General features: G+C 39.7%; 1 protein-coding gene across 2 annotated transcripts in view; it reads left to right on the top strand.

Moving 5' to 3' along the window:
* The window catches only part of FOXJ3 (forkhead box J3), a 161751-nt gene that overhangs the window by 725 nt on the left and 146150 nt on the right, over positions 1 to 14876 (top strand). The window contains exon 1 of one of the 2 annotated variants that reach the window (XM_019643847.1): positions 47 to 204. The exons of the other annotated variant lie outside the window; for it this stretch is intronic. The gene's annotated coding sequence lies outside the window, so the exon portion shown is untranslated. Of the gene's footprint in view, positions 1 to 46; positions 205 to 14876 lie in introns of those variants that run through there. 2 annotated transcript variants of the gene reach the window in all.

The following is a 14876-nucleotide window of genomic DNA, read 5'->3' as shown; positions in this document are numbered from 1 at the left end:
CAGGGGCGGGAGGGAGAGCGGGTCGGGAAGTAGTTCCGGGTGCGCGGCCCCGGATGTTGGCTGCTCCCGCTGCCGCCGCCGCTCTGGGCGCTGCTCGGGGCCTCAGCCGTTCGCACCAGGCGCCGTTGGGACCTTTCCCGGGGGGCGGAGACGCACGCAGCGGCCGGGGGCTCGGCCGGGCCGTCCGGGCCTGCGCAGCCTGAGGTGAGTGCCCGCCGCCGGGACCGCCGTGCCGGGGCGGCGGGCAAGGAGGCGGGGCTGGGGCATCTCTCGGGACGGAGGCAGGGGCTGCTCTCCGCGAGACGCCGTCTCTCCTTTCTCAGCCGCGGCCGCGCAGCGGGGCGGGTGGCGGGCGAGGCAGGAGCCCCGGGCCGGGGCTGGGGCCTGGAGGGCGGCGAGGGCTGGGTCCCTCCCTCCCCCGCGGCGCTTCTCAGCTGCTGCTGCCCCTCAGCCGGGAAGCGGCGGCTCTGCGCCTCCGCGCCTCCCGCCCCTCCCCCAGGCGGGGCCCGCGGAAGCCAGACGGGGTTCTTGGGGGTGCCGAGTCTGAGGACAGCGGTGGTCTCAGTCTCTCCGTGACTTGTCCTCTGGCCTGGGCTAGTCCCCTTCCCCGGCTTGATGCAGCAGCTTCCCTTCAAGCTTGGGGGTGCCTTTCGGCGGGCGAGGCGGACAGTACTTCCCGCCTCGGGGGTGCCCTTTGGGGTGAGGAGGCCCGTGCGAGGGGCCTGGGTTCCCACCCATCCTGTCGCCGTGTCCTTTGCCGGCATTGGGGCAGAGGCAGCCGTTCCATGCGGACGTGTTGCTGTCTGTCCTGTGTGTGTTGCATCCTGCCCACGTGGTAGGGTGTTCCCTCCCCCCCTCCATTTTTGCAGCTGGTGAGGAGGGAGGTTAACGGGGTGGTTTTTCCTCTGTGATTTCCTCCTGGTGGTGTGAAAGGTGTTAGGGTCAGTTTTCTTTGCTGGGGACGACTGTAGGTTCGCTGGAAGAAGCAAGAGTTGTACTCTGAAATTGAGGACAGTAGGGGACATAACAGGGCTTAGTTTAGTTGACATCTTTTCTCCTCTCCGTTTAGCTGTTCTTGTTCTTTTCTGTACTGCCTAATCCTAAAGAGCTGCTGATGCGTTGAGGTGTACAGTTTTCACTTCTCCTTTCTACTTTGTGTGTGTATGGTTAGCGAAGGATTTTCTTTCTTGTGCAGTCTACGCCTCTCTTGTTCCTAGTTGGATTCCTGAATGAGCTAAATTGGGCTGGCCAGCGAGTGAGAGATTGGTGGGCATCTTTTTTTGTCTTTTCTGACTTCTGACATTTACTTAATTTTTCTCTTCTACTTTGTTGCCGAGTGAAACAAGCGTTCGTGTCAGTCATAGAAGTATTACCGGCATATGCATAGCCCTTTACTTGCAAGGCAGTACTAAATAGTTTTACTGAGTCACTTATTTCGTGGGAGCTCTTTTATATATTTCACTTTCCCTCTCTGTCTATTGAGTATTGTGCTCTGTTTTTTGAAACTGGTTTGAAACATGTGTTTTGAGTCGTTTCCTTAATGTCTCTTCCAGGTTAAGGTTTCCATCTTCTTGTGTTTGGCTTTTTTGTGACCACAGATTGCTCCCTTAACAGGGAACAGGCCACACAGTAGCAGTGAGAGAAGCCTTTTATTCCTCTTAGACCTTTGCAAATATTTATGGAAAAATAGTAACTCCTCTCCATTTTTCTGTTTGGGTCGCATATGTAGGTGTGATTGAGTTTTTTAGTTGTTTAGGTAACACCTGAGGATTTCTGTTTTCTTTTTGTATATCTCGGAGTTGAGGTGAATCTTTTTCTTGGTTTTTGTGTCCTGCTGAAGATACTGGGGACTTCTCATGCCTTTATTAGGTATTTTTTGGATGGAGTCAGGGCATTTTATTTTATTTTTTTGGTTCATTAATTTGGGTGAAACAAAAAGTTAATATTTTGAAATCACATTTTGAATTTCGAAATGGCCAGCATTCTCACTTTTTCTTTTCTTTTTTCTTTTTTTAACGCATTGTACATTCTCTTTGTACTTTTGTTTTTTCCTTTTATCTGGTACAGTTGTTAGTATATTTTCCTATATAAAATAAAAATATTTAAATACAGATTCTATCTGCTTTCATCATGCTAAGTATGGGTGGGGCAGTGGAAAATAGAGAATGTTGTTCTGATGCATTCTGAGGCATATTTTTTTAGTAAGTCAGTCAGCATTTGTGTACTTCTGCAAAATACTGTGCTGTGTGTGAAGTAGTCTGTATGAAGAGACATGAGGGATAAAATATGTGGTGTCTTCAAATGCTTAAACTTCTGCTGGGGAAATGACTCGTAATGTCCATCATTCATAATTACCAAGCAACATCAAACTTCTGGGATAAAAATGCAACCAAATTCAAAGTGAGATTTGAAAAAGAGAAATTTTCAAAGGGGGAAGAGATGTATTCTAGGAGAGTGAAGGAGCATTTGCAAGGACAGAAGTGGCAATGTACAACAGACAGAAAGCAGCTTGACTGGCAGGGAGCATCCGTATTGGTGAAATAGTAAATGAGTTTAGATCGGCGAGCGGGTGTATTGGTGGAGGGTCTATCAAGGATAGATGGGGTACCACAATCGGCTCCAAAGAACGGGAGTAAGATGCTCCATATTGATTCTGAGGAAGGCTTTTGTACTAGCTGAATGTCCTGGGGTGGGGAAACTGACCAGAGTGCCCTTGGAGACCTTCAGGAATAAGATGAGGGTCTGACATATGATGGTGACTATGGGAATAAAGTAATAACTTACATTTATTGAATACTTACTGTATGCCAGGCATTGTTATAAGTTCTTTATGCGTATTAAACTCATTAAATCTCTGTAGTAAGGTCCTATTATTCCTAGGAAGAAACTGTTACAGAAAGGTTAAGTAACCTGCCCAAACTGCAACAGAGAGGTAAGCAGCAGAGCTAGCCAGAATTTGAATCCAGCAATCTGGCCTTTGAACTCATGCATTTAATTATTAAATTATACTGTCTGAAGAATCTATAAGAAGATATATGTGTGAGTAAAAATTAATTTGAACTCAGTGATGATTGAATGTGGGCAAAGGGAAGAGAGCAAATAAAACATTAAAGGATTAAAGTCTAGAATCCTGGGAGGACGGATGATAATAGTAAGGAAATTAGGAAAGTATCCCTGAAGGGAAATGAGCTAAGGGTTGGTTATAGGCAACATTAGCTTGTGTTCCAATTTTTCAATAGCAGGCCAGCCTGCTACCACTCCTGATAGCCTCTCCTGGCTGGTTTTGCTCTGGAAATGCAGACTTAGTTTAGTATTAATCTAAGCAAACAATTAGAAAAACAGATCTATTCAGAAGAAAAAAAATGTATACCACATTGCAAAGCCACATAGAAATAGCATAGGAATTGACTTATTCTGGTTGAGCCACATGACTGATTCCCAGCCGTAGTAAAGATAATAAAGAACTGACTAGAGTAGAAGTTATCTGTACTACATCGCTATAGAATGAATAGAGATGAAATGTATTGGGTTGTCGGAAAAGTCATGATGTATTTTTTCTGTTTTTTGTTGCAAAAATGCGTCATGACTTTTCCAACAACGCAATAGATTGTGCACTGACCAGGACTACAGATGGTAGTAAAAAAACATGTGAGTAGATGAATGTTGGGTGGTTAGCAGTATGATGGTGAAAGCTTTGAGGTTTGGAACTTTGGGCAACATTATAGGCTAATAGGTAAAGCATTCTCAGGAAGTACGTTATTGTTACAGAAGTCAAGGATAGGAAGGGTAGTGTGCTTGACAGCATCAAATGTAGTCTTGAAGTTCAGAAACAATGATCATGATGAAAAGACTGTTGAACCAGAGGTAATTTGTAACCTTAGAGAGAACTTTGAAAGGAACCATACGAATAGATGCCGGATTTGTTTTTCACAGGAGGATTTGTAGAGACCTTATAGTCTGGTGTGGTAATTTGTAGTATTTTCTCCTAATGCTTCCTCCAGTCTCATTCTTGTCCACATATCAAAGCTACTCAAATATCAGAAAACTCACTTTTTTTCTTCAAAAAGAAAACTTGTGTTTTAAAAAGCCAGTGATTTTTATACTTTAACGGTTCTCTCAAACTTATTTTTAAAAAGCTTTATTAAGATATAATTCATATACTGTACAATTCACGCATTTATATATGCAATTCAGTGGTTTTTAGTATATTTACCAAGTTGTGCAGCCATCACCACAATTATCTTCATATATTTCATCATCCCCCCAAAAGAACATTTGTACCCATTAGCAGTCACTCCTCAATCCCCCCAACCCCCCATGTCCTAGGCAACCACTAATGTATCGTACTTACCATCTCTATAGATTTGCTCTTCTGGATATTTAATACAAATGGAATCATACAATATATGGTCTTTTGCATCTGGCTTCTTTCACTTAGTGTAATGTTTCAAGGGTTACCCATTTTGTAGTATATATTAGTATTGCATTTTTTTGCTGAATAATATTCCATTTTTTTATTCATGTGTTGATGGACATTTGGGTTTCTTAATCTTTTAAAAACCCTTCCCTATCTTCTAAATCCTCACCCTGCCAACTCCACCTTTCCCATGGTTTTTCTTTTAGATTGTAACCTCTGCAGTGCATTCTGCTAGGTATTGGGGGTATAAAGACGAGTAAGACATAGCCCTTGAACATTTAAATAGTGTCGTTATGGTTTACTTGTTTTTTTCGTACATTATCTCATTTGACCCCACAACAACCCTGTGATGTAGGTAAAGTATTTTTTAAGATGAGCAATTTGAAGTTTAGATGAGGTGACTTGCCCAAGATTGCACACTTAAGTCAGCAGTGGAGCATCTTAGATCATCTTAGTCCATGTCCATTGCTATTTCCACAATTCTGTGCTACCCGTCTAACTTAAAGGATCCCCATGTGAATTCCTGAGAATTAGAGGGGCTGGGAAATCCCATTACTTAGGGAATCAGTAATTTTTAATGTTTAATCATCAGGAGTTAAAATGAAGAGACTTTTCTAACCAGGTTCTGTCACTTGTTTGCTCTGTGATTTAGATAAGTCACTTAACATTTCTGCCTTTTCTTTCAGAACTTTAGTGGTGATTAATGTGGTGATGATAGTGGTAGTGATAATAATAATAATAGCTGACATTTTCTAAGACCTTACTATGGGCCCCAAAATGTTCTAAGTGCATTTATTCATATAATCCTCACAACACTCTAAAAGATAGATTTTTATTATTATCAGCATTTTACAGGTGAGGAAACAGGCACAGAGCAGTTAAGTAACTTGCCTAAAGGTATATAGCTAGGAATGGAAAATGCCAGGATTTGAACCCCTGCAGGCTATTTTCAGAACTCAGTGGCTCTTTACTACACTGTACTCTTTACTGTGTTATAAATTAATAGAAGGTAATATTTCAAGTAAAGGCATGACCAGAATGTGAAGATTGGATTTTGAATATAGTTGGGGAAGCAAACAGCAAAATTAAATTAACATTGTATCCACATTTCTTTTAAATGGGAACCTAATACTACAACATATAGAGCTACATGTTGTTTAGGCATTCAGGTACATTTTTTGTTGTTGTTGTTTTTCCCTGCTAATAGCTTTTCAACTCAGAAATTGCATTATTTTCAGTGCTCTTCAGTGTCAGCTTTGTTAGTAGGCACTTAGTTTTCCACATTGCCACTATTCAGAAACCTTGGCTTGAGACAGCTAAAGCTTACTTTACCTCTCTTCAGCTTTCCTTTAACTGAATTTTTGTTTTCTGTTTTGAACAGTTAGCCTTTTAGTCCTGGATGGAGGTACTTTTTACCTCCTCCACTCCAAAACTCAGCAAACACCACAGTGGCATTTATAACAACTGTCAAAAAATTTGACCATCTTAGTTGGCATAACTGGATTTTAGTACACAAATAACAAGAACCAAAGCACAGTGTTTTGGTTAAAGAGATTGACTTATACTGAAATTGGAAAAGGCATCTGCTGTACAGGATTTGGGATTTAATAGAATTTGTTATAACCAGATCAGCAAAGCATTATTACTGTGGGCCATCTGTTGGGATATGGAAATAGCTTTGTTATATGGAACCAGATGTTGTATTTATATTTATAACAATGGCATTCTACTTATTTTAAGTAACCTTTTGTAGTTTGGTACCTTCGGCTGCTATTCTACTTGACATAAAACTGATAACCTTAGAATGCAATGTTTTTCAAAGTGGTTATTATTTTTCTATAGGATTGAGACAACACTGAAAGAGAGCAGATGAGATTCATATGGTGTCATACTTCAGTACTGTAACAAGATGAAATACAGGCTAAATATAAATATAAGATAATTAGGACCAATTCAATAAGAACTCTTACTTTGACACCATTAATAAGCCTGGTTTCTAATTACTAAACTACTCTGGTTGTTCTAAGAATTTTACCATAAATCTAAAGCAGTTTCTTTTGGTATAATCAGACCTACATTGATTACACTGCCCTGTCTGACTTCTTTCCCGTCATCAGTGGAGAGGTCGTCTGTAATGGACCCAAACTTACGGAACACAATAAGAGGACCTGTTGTTAGCACATAGTCTTAGAGAACTTCCTTCTGAGATGAATGCTAACAATTCTGGGGTGGGCAAAGTCCTTGAGTGGGACTTTAGACAGAGTCTCTGGAAACCTGGCATGTTGGCTGTCCTTAGTCCATTTGGGCTGCTATAACAAAATACCACAGACTGGGCAGTTTATAAACAACAGGAATTCACTGCTCACAGTTCTGGAGGCTGGAAAGTCAAAGATTAAGGCAGTGTTCTGGTTAGGGCCCCTTTCCTGGTTCATAGCTGGTGCCTTCTCACTGTCTTCACATGGGGAAGGGAAGGGGCAAGGGATCCTTCTGGAACCTCTTTTATAAGACAATAATCCCACTCATGGAGGCTCTGCCCCCAGGAGCCAAGCCCCTCCCAAAGACCCCATCTCCTTACACCATCATCTTTGGGAGTTAGGATTTCAACATACAAATTTGGAGGAGGGCACAAACATTCAAATTATAGTATTGGCTATTTTTTCATGGTCTTCAGATCATATGTAGGGAGGGTTGTGGAGTCCATTAACGAGTTGACTGATTATTCCAGGATAATGCTGTGTCTGAAGTATACTTTACCCAGTAAACTGACTTTAAGTTTTCACCTAGACTACAAAGCTAAAAGCTGTGACTGAATTCTCCTACCTAGACACAGTCCTGCCCAGTGGTATAGTGGTATCATGGAAATAAGATTGATCGGTAGGGTATGGTGCTGATGTAACCTTATTAAAGATCTTGGAAGTTGGAATCAACTTTTTTTCCTAAGGTTGAGACATGGCCTTTACTGTGTGTTGAAACATAGATTTCTGAGAGGAATGGATGAGAGGGAAGACTGCTATAATTTAGTAACAATTTCAAATTCTACCTGCTTACAGAGAGATGGGATTGGGAGTTGAGTGCAGTATGGTAGAAATAGGATATTGTTAAGATCCTAGATTTTGGCTGGTGGGTAGGTGCTTGTTAAATTATTAAAAATAACTGAAAAATTTTGTGGCTTGATTGTAGAACTTTGGGAAATTTATTACAGACACATTAGTCAAATATGCTGTAGTTAGGAATAGGTTTACTCTTCTGAATGAAGATGGAGCAGAATGTTATGTATGGCAGGAGATAAAGAATATATGGCATCAGTTTTTGCTACAGTGGTTGGGTCTGTGAGTCTGTTGACATGCTTTACCTGTCTATTCTGTGTAAGGCATTGATGGTATTGTTCCACTGTGTGTATACATAGATAGTAATCAACATCTGAAATGCCATCTTTACATATCAGGGAAAGCCATATTTTATATTGTTTATTAGAAGGCATGTATGTTTGGGAAAGAATTCCACCTTACATTTGAATAATACTTTTTGAAGAGCATTTTCTCTGATCTTTTGTATTTTGGAGCCTCACAATAGTCCTGTAATAAATATAGGTAGGGCAAATAATATTCCTATTGACAAATGGAGAAAATGAGATGTAAGCTAAGTAAGACTCACTTGGTGTAACTCAGTCATTTAGCAGTAGAGCAGAGACAGAAACTCAGATCCTGCATTCTGTTTCTAGTCTTGTACTCTTAGGAGAAAACTGACCAAGTTTTTATGAATAACATACTTTGGATTTTTGAGGTAGAAATTAAAGGTAATAGATCCCAAAGGACCTGGGCTACTTAGAACAGTCCTTGTCTTGTAATAATATCAGACTTGGGAACATAAAACTATTGCAAGCAACTTCTTCCTTGTTAAATTTGAGTTCATTTCTAATCATTGGATGTGTCTTTACTTGAGTCTGCACACTCTGTCTTTGTAGAATGCTAGAGGTGAGAAGATGGAATCAGAGGGAAACTTTTAAGGATTACTAAATAGCACATTTGGTCTTATTTTATGGAAATACACATCTATAAAATTTAGACATTGAGAAGTTGTACCTGGAACATGATTTTACTGAGGGTGCTTGGGTTACTGCTGTAGCGTATCATCTCTTGCTCTGTGGGTAGGAAGAGTGACAGTATATAAAGAAATTATAACTGCATAGAAAAAAAGGACTAGGAAAAAAGAAAACATCACAATGGATAGTCTTTATTGTCTCCTTTGAGCCTATTTATGTTTTCTAAGTTATCTACAATGAGCATATATCATTTTATAGTCAGAAAAAATAAACATGGATGATTTTTATGGTTCAAATGAGATTTTGAAAAAATGAGTGATAGCGCTTTTGAAGAGCAGTTGGTGCTATCAAAGTATTTTGCTTTCTAGACAGTTACGTTAATAAATCAGTTTGATAAATTATTTGATTACAATCTTATGGGTTGAGTTGTAGGTGTATTGGTTTTTCCTTTGCATTAGAATTTGGTCATTTAGCTCTGCTGATCAAAAAATTAATTTTAGTCCCACAGAAGCAACCAAGACCGTGGATTTACATACAGTAATTACTTATTAATAAATAACCTAAAAAATACACACTGATTTATAGTGAAAACTAGGCTTAGTATTTACTCATACTTGTATGCTTCCATTTCCTTGACAGGTTTCTAATAAGAAAAACCAAATTGTTATTGCTGCTTTAAAGTACTGTTTTCAACTAGGGACATTGGACTCATTCATTTTTCTCACTCATTTGTTCATTTATTCACTATCTGCTGTGTCCTGAGCACTGTACTAAATGCTAGGGACACAAGTAAAAGGTCTCTGCCAGCAAAGACACTAGCTTCTAGTTTGGGAGCGACATCACAGAGATATCCTTGGTATATGGAGGTATTCTGGAATATCTCGTTTTCTAGTTTTTAACTACAGTAGAAAGGAAGAATGACTAGCTTGTTTGTTTGAAGAATTTAATGCATTTAAGTGGTATGGATAGATGGTTTTAAGAGGAGCTGGTAGCATCATAGTTATTTCTCTGACTGCAAAATATTGAAAATCATTGATCTAAACAATTTCCTCATCTTTTTTTAAAGAGATTTTTATTGGTGAATTGGGGAAGGGGAACAGTGTTGGGGAATTGGGAAAGGGGAATAGCCAAATTGTTGTCCATCAGTCTTAGTTGTGGTGCAGCTAGCTCAGCTCCAAGTCCAGTTGCCATCTGGCTGCCCATTGGCAGCTCAGCTCAAGGTGTTGTGTTCAATCTTAGTTGCGGGTGGGCGTAGCCACCATCCCATGTGGGAGTCAAACTGGCAACCTTGTTAGGAGCTCGTGCTCTCACCAGCTGAGGCCATCCTGCCACTTGTTGGCAGCTCAGCGGCAGCTCAGCTGGGGCGCTGACTAGCCCGTGTGGGAATCGAACTGGCGACCCTGTTGCTCAGAGCCCGCACTCTTAACCAACTGAGCCACTCGGCCGGCCCTAAGAATTTCTTATTGAGGTAGATGACCTAGGTGTTCAAGTTTATATCAGATTTGCTTTGGGAGAATAATTAAGAAACCTTGTATTGAATCTTCTAGGATGGAGACAGTGTCTTTTTTGTCTTTTATCCTCTGTACTTAGCACTGTACATGATACATAATAGGCATGATTATACTAGTAAATAAAAGGATGTTTATACTGAAGCCTAATTTTAAGAATTTTAATATTGATGTAAATATATTGTATCAAAAGTTACCTTATGTCTAATATGAGCTATATAGTAGTTCCTAGAGTCTTAAGAGGCAATCCTTTATTCATTCGGCCAGCGACGTATCCCACCAAAACATTTGGTACATAGTCATTTGGCTATTCTTAGAACAGCTGTAGTCACTGAGAACTGTCATGTCTTCTGTTTGTTGTTAGCTCTAATTGGGACAAAATTGGTTTTTAACTTCATCTCTTTTTTCTCTAATCTTCTGTAGAAAGTAGATACCTAGTTTGCCTTCTTGAACAAGATAACCCTTCAAATATTTGAATGTGATTACTCATTCAGCAAATATTTCTTGCACCTATTCATGCAAGACACCGTCCTGAGCACTGTGAGAGATCCAAAGGTAATTAAGAGACAGTCTGTTGGCAAAGAACTGATACAGAGAAAGTGTCATGGGTTTGTTGAAAAGAGAATGTTTTTGTTTATAATAATTAGGAAAGCTTCTTGAATGAGTAATGTTTGAATTAAGATTAGTGATAGGACATTTTAGGATGAGAGCATAATAAAAAACCTAGAGATGAGGAAGCACAGTAAGTTAGAGGAGTAACAAGAGGCCCAGGTTGGCTGTTTCACAAAGTATCTTCCAGGATATTAGAAATGTTCATTGTTGTATCCTCAGCACCTGGAGGAGTGTTTGGCAAATAATTGGGGCTCAGGAAATATTTGTTGAATGCATAAATGGTCACATTTAGGAAATAACTGAACATCCTTTTTTTGAAGACCGACAAAGCATTTTAGGATACTGAACACTTTGATAAGTCCTTTAAAGAAAATATATTGCTTATTTCAAACTCACTTGACTGTGGAATGCCTATTAACAATACTTGGAATCCTCTAGAAAATATTGGGTTATCAGAAAAGTCATGATGCATTTTTGCAATGAAAAACAGAAAAAATACGTCATGACTTTTCCAACAACCCAGTACTCCACTGGGGTCTCTGTAGTAGAGGTGACATGGAAGGCTGGGAAGTGTTTTATTCTCCAAGCTGAACACACCCAATTTCTTCAGCCTTTCTACATTTGACATAGGGCTTCTAAACTCCTCACTAGTCTTTTATCCCTCCCTTCCAGCTTTCTAGCTTGTAAGTGTTCTAAAATGAAGTGCTCCAAACAACACAATACTCCAGTTGTGAACTAACCTGTGAAGAGTACATAGGACTGTTAACCATCCTTGATCTGGATACTATTCTTTTAATGAAGCCTAAGATTGTATTTTGTTTCTTTTTAGCAGCTGAGTCACTTTCTTGGCTCATACTCAGTTCTCATATTAATTTACAAGAAGTTCTTTCAGTAGATTCAGAGAGATTTCCTATTAGCAGAACTAATAAAAGAATGCCCGTTTTCTTCTGATTGAGTCTAGGCTGTTTTCTCAGAAGTACTAGTCATTCTTAAGCTTCCTGAAATCTGAGAAAGAAAAGAAAAAGAATTAATTGTATAATGCTGGCTTTGACCAAGCAATATGTAAGTCCAGCTGCGTTGCTGAGTATACTAAAAAATAGACAAAATATAATAAATATCCATATACCCATCACAGATTCAACCATTATTAAGCTATTTGCCACATATTTTCAACTCTTTTGTTTAAGCATTTTAAAGAAAATCATAGACATTGTTTTTTCACCTCTACAAACTTCAGTATGGGTCTCTAAAAAAATGTAGACATATTCTTTTTTTTTTTTTTAAAGATTTTATTGGGGAATTGAAGGAGGGGAACAGACAAATTGCTGTCCTTTTGTTCTTCAATCTAGTTGTGGAGGACGTCGCTTCACTGGCCCATGTTGGTATTATCATTATGCTCTTCCCGGGTGAGGCAGATCGGTTGCTGGCCTTTGGACGGCCGCTCACGGTGGCTCTTGGCAGCTCATGCGGGCTGCCGGCCGCTCATGCTGGCTGCTGGCCACACATGGTAGCTTATGGCAGCCCACTGCAGCGGGGGCTGCAGCCTATGCTGTTGCTGGTGACTCATGGCAGCCCAGCCCCAGGTCGAGCTGTTGTTCAGCATCTTAGCTGTAGAGGGCAGTGTCACTGGCCCTCATGTGGAATCCGAACCGGGCCCTGCTGCTCAGAGCTGGTGTCGCAAGCCAGCTCTTAACCAACGCGCCACTCGGCCGGCCCAATATAGACATATTCTTAAAAAAATCACATGCCATCATTGTATCTAACAAAATTGAAAATATTTCCTAGGTGTTATCTAATAATCCATATCATAATAAAATGTCCTCAGTTGTTTACAAATGTCTTTTTACTGTTGGTTTTTAATTGAAGCAATATCCAGATAAAGCCTCTTTTAATTTATGTTTCTTGTCTCTTTTAATCTAACAGTCCACCCTTTTTGGCATAATTTCATTCCATTCACTCATTTGACCCTTCATGTCCCTGTACCAAGTTCTGTTACTGTTCCCCTTTGGTATCTGTAAGAGTTTTCCTTTGAAATATTCGTTATGGACAAAATGTGCTAGACATTGTGGAAGATAGAAAGGTTAATTTGACATGTACCTGGCCCACTAAGAGCCAGCAATCTAGTGGTAGAGACAGATGCAGATAGAAACAATGTGAAGCAGATTATTTGCCTTCCCATGGGTCATACCTTGATTATATAGACTCCCATTTTTTCTTTCCTGGAAAATGCTGCCAGTAGAATAATCTTAATACAGTACTTTAATGTCCTGATCAGGAGCCCTCTTGAATCATTCCAAACTATACTGTTTTTGGCCTGGCACTCAATGCTCCCGCTAGTTCCCACCTTTACCTAAAGTGGAACTCCTCAAGGCACAAACATCCTTATTTTTGAAAAACCAAATTTATATTATCATGTAGAATTTTCATTTCTCAAACAAGCTTATAGATGTTTTGGGAACAAAATCTTGTCTTCCTTTTCTGTATAATACTCGGAAGCTTGCTAAGTACTTTTGGAGAGTTCTGGTACCTGTGCCAGTGGGCTATTCTTGCTGCCTACTACCCTCCCAGTGCCAGCCAGAGTTGTTGCCAGTTAAAAGTAAATAATCCTGACCTGGGTCTTTTCTGTTACCCAAAAGCCTCCTTAAAAAATCAAGCCTCTTCAGGAATCTAAAACAGATGACAGATACATGGCTTCCATGCTGAGATTTCTGCATCACCATGTACATGGCAAGCTACTTATTGCCAGTTGCATTTAGACATGACCCTTCTCAGTGAAGCATTTCAGGAGGTATAATTGGCAAAATGGTATGAAACTTTTTTGCTATCCTTGTTCTAAACCAGTAATTCCTGAATAAGCTGTGCATCAGAATCACCTGAGATACTTTTAGTTAATAGAATCCACGGTTTCACCATAGAATCTTGCATCAAGATTTCCAGGAATGGAATAGAAACGATTCTTATAAAGTTGGCAGTGGTTTGTAGACTGACTTTGGAGACCAGACAGGTAATTTTATTTTGTTAAACAGCTCTAGCAGTGGAGACTGCTAGCTTCCCATCTTTTCAGTTGCAGTACAGCATGTCATTCCTCTGACAATCAGTATGTTCTATATGTTCAGTTTACTTTTCAGGGATATGGTAGGATCTCGTGCTTTGAATTACACAAGGCAAAGCACATGAATCAAATGCTCAAGATAAAGATACAGGATCCAAAGAGGTGGCATCTTGGTTTTCTAAATATAACTGAGCTTAAATTTAAAGCCTCAAAATCCTTCAGCCCTCTGAAAGCTTATTCTCAGTGTTTCGTGAATACCTTTAAAAGTTTAAAATGAAAGTGCTCAACAGTTTTGGACTGGATAATCTTTTGAATTTTTAATATTTCATGTATATTTAATAGACGTGATTAAACATATAATGTGAATTAATTTCATATACGTTTGTCATATTTTCCATAAAAATAACTCTACAAATTGGGAAAAAGTTCTTTATTAGTCCACATGATTTGATTTTGGGACCAGAAATTGTGGTTGTTATTGAGCAAAGTAGAGAGACTGAAGATTCAGGATTATCCAGTGAGTTAATGACAGACCCAGAAATAGAATCCTATGTTATTTGCTTGGGTTATGATTGGGTTTGAAGAGGGTGGCCTGTGATCTGTTTACATAAATTGCAGGAAGTAAGGTTTGGGGTTTGGAAGAAGTTATAGCTCTGTGATGTTTGGCCAAGAAGCTTCCCCTCCCCCACATTTACCACCTGTTTTATTGACACCAGTCCTAAACTGTAGAGGGTAAAGAGGCAGTTAGTTCATACTTAATACTTCCTACTCTTCAAACAGTCTTGAAAGCTAAAGCTGATGGTTGGTTGGCATGCTTTTTTCCATCTTCTGTCATTAGAGAATAACCTGGCCTTGGTCTTGTTTTAGGAGGAAAAGGGGTATAGCCTAAGTAGTTGATTTGTAGGTAGTAGTAAAGTGGCTTCCTGTAGAATTTTTTCAGGGTATATAAAACTGTTTTTATGAACCATAAGTGTATCTTCATTAAACATGTTTAATTAATAAATGGTGTGGTTTGGAAATAGTGGAGCCTACCAGAAAACAAACTTTTCCTGAACCACTAATGGTTCAAGGGGTTATAGATTTGAAAACAGTTGCTCTGGTAGAGTTGCTTCCTTTTACTCTTCCCTCCCTGTTCCAGTTTAGGGGATGGGGGTTGCTCCTCTGACACTAGTGAGGGAAGAAGCAGGAACCTTAACAGAACTAGGACATTTGTGTGTGATGGTTCTAAACTTGCTCTTAAAAAAA

Source organism: Hipposideros armiger, unplaced genomic scaffold, assembly GCF_001890085.2.
Source record: "Hipposideros armiger isolate ML-2016 unplaced genomic scaffold, ASM189008v1 scaffold_82, whole genome shotgun sequence".
In the NCBI taxonomy this organism is placed as follows: domain Eukaryota; kingdom Metazoa; phylum Chordata; class Mammalia; order Chiroptera; family Hipposideridae; genus Hipposideros; species Hipposideros armiger.
This window is presented reverse-complemented; position numbering and strand designations above follow the sequence as displayed.